Source organism: Maylandia zebra, linkage group LG7 (assembly GCF_041146795.1).
Source record: "Maylandia zebra isolate NMK-2024a linkage group LG7, Mzebra_GT3a, whole genome shotgun sequence".
Classification (NCBI taxonomy): domain Eukaryota; kingdom Metazoa; phylum Chordata; class Actinopteri; order Cichliformes; family Cichlidae; genus Maylandia; species Maylandia zebra.
The window spans coordinates 60,606,811-60,617,234 of record NC_135173.1 but is presented as its reverse complement, the minus strand read 5'-3'; positions in this window follow the sequence as shown (position 1 = coordinate 60,617,234).

The window sequence follows — 10,424 nt, the reverse complement described above, 5'->3', positions numbered from 1 at the left end:
TCTAGAAGTTTCACAGAGATTTTGACATACTTAATAGGATATCTATATAGTGGAAGCATCTTCATAGCAAGGAAAGTTGATTCCGTGCTTCCTTTATTACCTATTTTAGTAGAGGACACATTGGACCGTCCTATATGAAAGGAATGGAGTCAATAAAGTCCTAAAACTCATACTGATGTACAAATTCAAGGTCAAAAGGGGACTAGAACCTATCCCAGCTGTCATAGGGCAAGAGGCAGGGTACACCTTGGGCAGGTCTCCAATCTGTCAGTCGGTCACTGAGCTGACGTATATAGACCGACAACCATTCACACCTACCAAGCTGATTTAGAATCACCAATAACCTAACTCCATGCTTTTTGGACTGTCGGAGGAAGCCACAGGGACAACATGCAAGGCCCCAGACTGGATTCAAACCCAGGAAATTCTTGCTATAAGTCAACAGTGCTAACCACCCCTGGCCAAGGACATGCAATGAAGAATATACTATTACTACTAATACTACTATTTTCCCCACACTAACTCACTTTCACATTGACTAGGACAAGTTTGGAGTGTGTGTGTGTGTGTGTGTGTGTGTGTGTGTGTGTGTGTGTGTGTGTGTGTGTGTGTGTGTGTGTGTGTGTGTGTGGACTGAAGACTTTTATATCTGTTGTGTTTGGGTGTTAACTGGGGACGTGTGTGTTGAGTGTGACTCTTCTCTGGTCTTGTGCCAGTAAACACTGCTGTCTCTTATTCTCTTATAAACAGCTCAGACTTAAGTTAATACTTGAATTTGTGTTTATTTTTCCTGTTCCTGTTTGCAGGCCAGTGTCAGCTAAAAAAGGCTGGTTGAAGGCAGGGTTTGGCCTTCTGAGGCTGAAATGATTCCCAGCCATGCAAGATCATCAGTCAAAAAAAGAAATTTACCAATTTTTACCAGACAACCAGCCTGCAGTACAGCTATGCATAGCACTATGACAGCTTTTATTCTTGAGGAACTGGACTGTGGACTTTTTTGATTCGATCTGTTGTATTTATGCAAAATACATTTTCTTTTAAAATTATGTTTAATGTATTTTACCTGTAACTGAGCCTGCTCAGTCAGACCTAGAATCTGTGTGTGAATCTGAATAATGACGCTAGAAAGAATGGTGAGAAAAAAGTGAGGCGATTAAGCTTCATTCAAAGATGCATGTTTATACGAATTTTAAAGCTTCTGAGATATTTCTGGACCAAAGATTTCTGCAGGGCTAGCAGCCCTAAAAAACTTCTTATAGAGTCATTTAACACAATCCAGAGTCATCCAAAATCAAGAGTAAGACAATGTGCTTCCATGTTGTGTTTATGCAAAAATCCCTTTTGGGATCATAGTGTTGTATAGGTGTCATGTCGTGTTTGTGCTCTCAGATGTGCAGCAAACACAGCTCCATGTTGATAGCCTTGTTCGTGGTTACCTGCTGTGTTTTTTTTTCTTCGGGTGGAGATTAAAGAGTCAGTCACAGTTCAGTGATTCACACCATTCATTTTCCATTCATGAGCAGCCAACTCAGACAGTTACTGACATGTTTGGCTCAACTGTTTCTAGTTTAGTGAATGCTGTTTTTGAGTCAACCTGGATGTGGGTCCACAAATTCTTGGAAGGATTCCTTGCTCCTGCAAGATGTACTTTTTTTATTTTTTAAGTATGCAGTGTACTACATACAGATATACATGATATCTGACACAAGGAAAATTGGGAGAAATCATTGTGATGTTCTCCAGGTATCATGCATCCAGAATCCAGCGTCATCTGTGTTGCGGGGGAAAGTTTTGGCTAAAGTATGCAGTTCTGTTGTGTATGTTCTGTATGTTGGGTTTCTTATTATGTTTACAGGTCTAGATTAGATTAGATTAGATTAGATTAGATTAGATTAGATAGAACTTTATTAATCCCTCGGGTGGGTTCCTCTGGGAAATTCGATTTCCAAAAAAGCACAGCACCGACAGAAGTTACAGAGTTACAGAATATTATATATATATATATATATATATATATATATATATAATACACACACATATATATATATAAATACAGAGACAATATAAATAAAATATAAAGGGGATAAATAGAATAAATGGGAATAAAAATAAAAATACAAGTGAATTGCACATTTCAAGTATTGAGTCTATTGCACCGTTGACTATTTACAAAAGTATTGCACAAAAGGTATTGCACAGTGAGGTGAAGAGGCACTACAGCTTAGTTGTTCCCCCCTCCTTTGTCCTCCTGTTTCCCCTCCCTCTCCCCTCCAGGGAGGAGTTAAAGAGTTTGATGGCGTGTGGGACAAAGGAGTTTTTAAGTCTGTTAGTTCTTGTCTTTGGGAGAAGCAACCTGTCACTGAACAGACTCTTCTGGTTGTTAATGGCCGTGTGCAGAGGATGTCTGGCATGTCTACAGCAAAGAGTTAAATTCATTTTTTCAGTTGTCAAGTAATTAAAAACACATAAGTATGATAAATCAATGAGAAAATCCAGGCCTGCAGAAAAGTAGATTTTTAACTGCCAAAAAAAACCATTATGTTCTTACTTACGGCAAAGAGACATGATAAATGCTTGTTTTCATTTATTCGTCAATTCCCGTCATTCCCTAGGAGCAACTGAAACAGATTAAATCATCCCTGAACTATTTTAAGAGAAAAACACAGAAAGCAGCAGGATTCTGAAGCATGAAGTGCTATTCTGATTACTGAATGAATCAAACTGTGAGGTAGCGTAGTGAGACGGTGTAGTGAGATAAATACTTCCTCTGGAGAGCCACTGTTTTGAATCCCTTCAGCAGCTGGAGTAGATCTGATCTTCCCTGGGCTGTAATGATGACTGCAAGAAAACAAAAAGAATGTACACCACATAAAAGCAGCTCCCAAACACAGGCCAGAGACTTCTAGGCTTTGTTGTCACCCTGCTTTCAAATTGTATCAGTGACATTTTTCCATCTTTGTCAGTGTAAGACTACTTAAGCTGTTTCTACTTATTCTTAATTCCAGTGACCTGATTTTTGTCTCATTATTTTTTAAATCAAAAGCTTGATCTCAGTTGTTTCCACTTAAAATGTCCCAAACGTGCATGCAACTGCAGAACGTGCTGTTCTTGTTCACATGTCCTAGAAAGGGACAAAATCATTGCATTTATTTAAGGCCAAGAAAACATCTCAAGCCCCAGCAAGATTGATTTTTAGACTATGGTTTTGAAAAAAGTTGCACCCACATTGCAGATCCCTGCAGATCAGCAAATACTAGTGGTCAACCTTTCATTCTTTTAACCAAAAGAAAAGAATAAAATTTCATGCCTGTTGTTATAAGGTGATGTTTTAAACCACTAATTACTGCTGAAAATAATAATAAGAGAATTTGTTTTTTGGGGGGGATGTAACCTTTTTCTGCAAGACGGAAGTTAAAAATAGATTTTATTATTTGACCCCTGCAGTCTGCACATGTTTCAGTGAATCAAAGCACCCACACCTACCATGCATTGCCAGATTTGTTTGCAATTAGTACATGTGCTTGTAATCCTGAGCACACAGGCACATGTGCAAAACATTTGGTCTAAAATACAGAGATGAGGGATTTTTTCCCCCCTTTTTTTTAAACCATCTGTAAAATTAATAGCATTAAAAGCTCTGAATGCATGCGATGAACACTGCAGCTTCATTTTTTTTTACAAGCTATACTGCCCAGTGTAGGAGGATTTATACACTTAGACATAGCAGAATTTTTCCATCTCATACATCACCACCGGATGGTGCCTCATAAGAACAGAATAGTAAATTAAATAATGTGTTACAATCCCTTAAACCAAACCATTATCCTGTTTAAATGTTTCACTGTCATGTGTTTTGCAACCCAGAGGAAGGCAACTACAACTGAAAGTCCAGCTGGAACCAGTATGAACCTTGTCCGACTTTTTCCTCATTTCCATACACTTTGAAAGTAGGTTCCAGAAATCCCTACAAACCTAAGCCACACAGTTTAAATCCTATGTCATTTGTTATTCTGACTGATGATGTAGCTCTCAGACAGATTATACTTGACGTTGTCCATTGTCCTGCTGCATGACCCAAGTGAGCTTGAGTTTCAGGGCACTAACTGATGGTTGGACATTGTCCTTCAGCAGAATTCATGGTTCCATCAATTACGGCAAGTGGTCCAGGTTCTGAAGCAGCAACGCAGCCGGAGACCATCACGCAACCAGCACCACGCTTTGTGGCAAACATGAGCCGACCCTTTTTGTTCAGGAGTGGGTTTCACTTGGAATTCTCCCATGTTGTCCCGTCTCTTTCTTATTGTTGAATCATTAACTCTGACCTTAACTGGGGCATACACGTCTGCAGCTCATTAGATGCTGTTAGGGGTTCTTTTGTGACCTTCTTGATAAGTACCATGGCTCTCACTGTGGCTCACTGGAATCCCAAAGCCTTAGGAATTCATCTGTAATCCCTTACAGACTGAAAGAAGTCGTTATATTATGGAATGAGGTTTTGCTTTTTGAGATCTCGCTTCACTTTGTCAGACAGGTTTTATTTAAGTAACTTCTTGTTTCAACAGGTCTGGCAGTTATCTACCCGGGATCTTTTAAGATCTTTTAATTTATTTTGTTTATTTTCAGTTTCTCTTCTACTTGCCTGATTACCTGGCCTCCATGTTTAACAGACTTGCTTAGGATTCTGCATATATCTGTTAGATCTGGTGTGACATTCAGTCATTTTATTGAAAAGTACAAAACAAAAAGTCGAAATGTGGGCAAAAAAATGTGAAAAAAGGAAAACAAGGGGAAAAGGACAAGTGAACACATTTTGATGTGAACACGATTAACTTAGTGGGCACAATTCACTCTCAGTCTTCAGCTATCAGATACTCAGTGGGCCTGGACTGTTTATTTCCCTGTAGCTGATTAACTTATGTGACCCATACTGGTGTACAATCCATGCAATGAGGAAGTGTGCTTATGTTTTATGCTTTTTATTAAGTGCTGGACTACACTCTTAATTAAATTCATCACACTTGAGTCAGCCAAAGCTAAAAATCTGAAGCCAACACAGAATTACCAAAAACTGCAGTTCCTCTACCAGCCACATGAGGCAGGCAATAGGGTGATGGGTGTGACGGGTGGATGCTGACACAGGCAAGTATCGGTGCTTCTCCTCTGCTCAACTGGCTCAGTTGTACTAGACCCTAATCCAATCTCAAAGACAAAAGATGAGAACAGCTGAAACACTAACGTCAAGTCATAAAAAGTAGACTTTGCAACCCGGGTACAACCATCCTATCTGGGTGTAGGAACATAAAACACAAAGAGCCAAAATACAGTCTTATTCATAAGGCTCTAAAACAGCTGACCACATGTGCTAAATAAGAAGCTAGACCTCAATAAGAAACAGATGTTTTTATGTGAAGGAACAAGAAACTCAGCGTGACAAAGCCTGAAAAAGCACGAAGAAACTGGAAATATCCGAGTGCATCACACCCTAGCTCTTGATTTGACAAACGTTGCCACAACATTGCCAATCAAAATAGAGGCTGGAATTGCAACTAAACAAACTCTGAGGTCATTTAACACCAGAAAAAGAAAAAAAACAAAGGTTTATATAAGAATTTTTAGAAAACAGTGATAAATTGCCCCTCAAGTAAGCAGGAAGAGAGAAGGCTATCAGCTGTTAAGTACACCTTTCCCCATGTGTATTTCTACCACTCACAACCATCACAGCAGCTTTTGTTGTATATTAGAATAATAATCAGGAAGAAGGGGAAGCTGAAAACCACATACTCTTAGGCACTAATTGATCATGTGTGGTTTCTCTGAACCGTTGGACCGCAGGACCAGCCGTTCATTCACAATTTAACTAATGTTGAGGTTGCACTCATTTCAGCAGTGGTGTGGTGTGGGAAAACAACGTATGTGTGGGGAAACCAAGGGAGAGGTCTGCTAAATGAATAAGGCACTAAATTAGACCTCAAGTTGCTAGGACACAACAAACCACTTAGCAATGAATAATAGTAAACCACAGAATGACACAGAGACCACAAACAACTCTTTGCTTTCCTAACACGCAGGATCCAACATTCAACAGCCATGTCACCGATGACAGGGTGTATTTATCACTGTACAGTAAGCTCATATGGGCTAACTCCATGGAAAACTGTTGGCTTTTTAACATATCCCACAGGCAAGCATATGTTCCATGTTAAAACAGCACCTGCAATTAACTGTGAGACAGTACATGAATAACATAAAGAAAATTAGCCTTTTCTTGTCATTTATTCAGCATATCAGTGTATGAGTGTAATTTAGCATATGATACAATATGATGCACATATCATCCATCCATCCATCCATCCATTCTCTTCCATTTATCCCTATCAGGGTAAGTGGGGGCCTGGAGCTACCATAGTGTGAGAGGCAGGGCATATCCTGGAGAAAATGTTAGTCTGTTGCAGGACTAAAAAAGACAGGCAACCGTTTGGTTCACACCTACGGGCAATTTAGAATTGCCAGTTGACATGCAGTTGCCCCACTAACTGCATGTCTATGGACTGTGGGAGAAGGGCAGAGTACCCAAAGTCAATTCTGATCATTCTTGCTATAAATATGAAATATTTAAAAAATATTATTTTGCTTTGAAACGATGATATAAACTGAACATTGTCCTTTTATACTTTGGGGCTCCCAAAATGTTCTGTGACAAAATGTCTCGATTTCAGCTACATTCGAGATGCTACACACAGCCCCATCTTTCTTTCTTTCAGACAGGTTTCAGCAGTTATAGCGGTCTAACGCTGCAAGAACAATGACCCTGAGGCAATAACTCTTCACCAAACACAAACAAACTGGGGGTCAGACGTTGTAATGAATGCTTTCATCACAGTGCAGTTAAGCAATTTCGAGACTGCAACTTGCATTGCAACTGAAACAGAGACCAACCACTTCTTTGGTTAAAAAGTACACAGAATGAGCTTCTACAGACGCTTTCTGAACTTTTAAGCCTCAGTGACTGTTTAATGTCCAGAACATCTGTAACAAGATTTATGTGACGTTGGCAGTGGAATGTATCATGATAAATGAGCCACTGTCATCCCAATTGTGACCTTTGATGGCCGAGACAGCCCAAAGTGCTACTACAGCAACTTATATTGTTGATGTGAACTGGATTTACTGATAATGGTTAAACGTTTCTTTTGGATGTAACAACAAGCTCCCTTTTGACGTTTTTTCCATCTGGCAGTTTGCACAAAATACCCTTCACATATATCATCAGGGCAGTGCAGTGAGAGTCCAGTCCTATTCACACACTGGGATAAACCGCAAAAATCAAGACCCTGTGAAGACAGCAGCTACATTTTTGAAATCACATTTTTGATTGGCTTGAATCTTAGTTTCATAAGATAACATAATAATTACCAAATGGCTCTTCAGTGTGAAAAGAGTAGTAAAGCATGATAGCTTTTAATATAACAGAGATAAATAAATTGAAAAAATCTCTGCTCTGCATATTACTATTTTGTTTATTTGTTGGTAATTTAGACATACTGTGAGTGGTTTTTCCTCTTCCGCATGCCTATAGTATATACAGTTTCTTGATAACACCCTAATAGCCACAGGGGACACTGTGACAAAAGCAATAAATATTTATGAATTATTTATGACAGTGGTACAGTTGTGGAGTTAGCACTGTTGCCTCATAACAAAGAGGTTCTGGGTTCAAATCCACTGGTGTAAGTGTGTCAGGATACTGCATTGATCCCAGGAGAAATGATGTGATCACAGTTGTTCCAACACAGTGAGAACAGTGTCTAGTTTAAATAATACATATTTTTTACATTCTGCAATATCACAAAATACATCTAATTATAAATATCTTATATATATTTATATTACACAATATTATATTGTCCGTTTGTCATCGTTTGCCCGGTGATGGACCTTTACAGATTGTACCCAGCTCTCACCCACTGACAGCTGGGATTGTCACAGTCTGGCTGAGAAGCTGCCTGTGTGGAGTCGGAAAGAGGACCACACGAGAACAAAACTTAATCTTAACAGAAAAAGAGTCGTTTATTGAGGCTGGCAAAATAAATACAAAGGGCAAGGACGAAAACTAAACAATAACCTAAATTGGGTGGACTAACATTAAAACATGAAAAAAAACTTGAACATGGAGATCTAGCAATGATATACAGAAAAACCTGGAAACATGACATGAAAGCAGACAACCGGACGAGGAATGAATGAAAATACACAGGCTAAATACACACAAGAGGCGATCAGGGGAAATGCACACACGGGGAAACAGCTGACAAAATGAACATAACAATGTCACAGGGGAAGAGTAAAACTAAACACACTGAGCATAGAAACACAAGACCTCTTCAAAACAAAACATTAACCATAATGAAACGCAGACATGACAACATGAAGTTGACAACATAAAGCACAGACATGAGACACATGAGGGGCGACAGAGATTAAACACAGGGGTTGAAGACACAAGGGGAATCTAATAGACAGTGAACTATAACGGCAACCTAGGCATAAAAGAAATGAACTTAGGTAACCTAAAGAATGTAAACATAACCCATAAACCTCAAAATATATTAAAACTCAAAACGCTGGGTCAAATGACCCAGGATCATGACAGGAATAGGCTCCCTCGCATTCCTGAAATGGACACGCAGTTTAAAAAATGGAAAGATTAATATATAACTGTTATTATTTAGTTATTTATGACTATTAAGGACTGACACAATGCCAACACAATTTTTATTTTGTTCTGTGTAGCAAAACATATTCAGCTTACATGTATATGCTAAATATGGACTTAAAGTCCAGACTCTCAGAGGTTGACACTTATTGTCATTTTTGTACACTGTACCCTACGTTGGGTGCTGAGTTGTTATTGGGCAACTGAATCAAAATTGTTTTAAGGACAGGAGTGGCCCTTCCTTAGTAAGCGCTTGCTTAGGCTGTGAAAACAAAACGAAACCAATGAATCAAAGAGACGACAGGAACATTACGATAGCACAAATCAACAGTTTCAGTACAATCTGGCACTGATGAGCTCTGCAACATTAAAAAGAGCATGAAATCCAGAGCAGACAACTGTGGTGGATGACTAGAGAATCATTTAAATAGCAAAGAAAAGCTTCTTTGGAACATTTAGTCAAGTTTAAGAAAAGGTAGGCGCATGATTATCCAGGTCTGCCAAAAAAAAAACATCCAAAAAAGCTAGAGCAGCTGCAGAAAAGGTCAACATGGACCAGGCTTGTAATCGTGCACATCGCAGCGTGTGCAACATCACCTGTAAAAAACATGGTGGAAAAAAAGACATAGAGATGCATGGACATGCATGGACATGCATGGACATGCATAGCTTCCAACTGCACTGTGCCACTAGTGTTTGAACATGACGGGACAAAAAGTCAAAAAATCAGCCTGATGAAGAGTGTGAAAAGCTTTACGTTCAGTTCAGATTCCACCAAATACGTCATGTCTGACCTTACAGTGAATGCTTTCATCACAGTGCAGTTAAGCAATTTGAAGGCTGCAACTTGCATTGTGACTGAAACAGACACCAAAGAGGAAGCAAAACATTTTTACCAACCACTTCTTGGTGATAAAGTACACAGAAAATGAGATGCTACAGATGCTTTCTGACCTTTAAAACCTCAGTGACACCTTAAAGCTTGAATCACCTGTAACAAGATTTATGTAGTGGTGAGGAACTCTGAAGTGTGAAGAGATTTAATTTCAGTTCTGATTCAATCAAATACCTCACTTTGTTTCTGCAGCACAAACTCAGGAGTTTTCCCACATCAACTCATTTGCCAACAAACAGACGGCTGCAGAAAACCCTGCCAGAGCTTCACAAAGTTGAACATTTATTTTATGATGTCCATGTGTTTCACACTTCAGACTGTGCTAATTTATCAAATTAAATTTGAGTCCCCCAAAATAGAGGAATCTGAGTAAAGATGGCAGTAATTCATCAGTGGTTAATGCAATATGTTACTGAACAGCTTGCCCCATCAACAAGCAGACAGTGTTTGATAAATGAACTCCACGCAGAGGCAGGAAACAGGAAGTATCGCCAATCCATCAGTTTCTCATTGCTTGAATCTTTGCTGATTCAAACTAGACATGAACCCTTGGAACTATGAAAAGCTAAAATAATCCCTGAGAATGTCTTTGATTTGGATTTTGATGGTTTTAATGACAGCATACACTCCAGCTGGAAACCACTGATTTCCATTAGCATTGGGCATTTTCATACATTCTGAACTTTCTTTCCTGTGCCTTGTGAACTCTGCTCAGATGGTTTCTCGATTTCACCACAAGGCACTTTACATATTTTGAAAAACCTGCCCATGTGGTTACACTTCTATGAAACCCTACAGAGCCATTGTTCTAAGTGG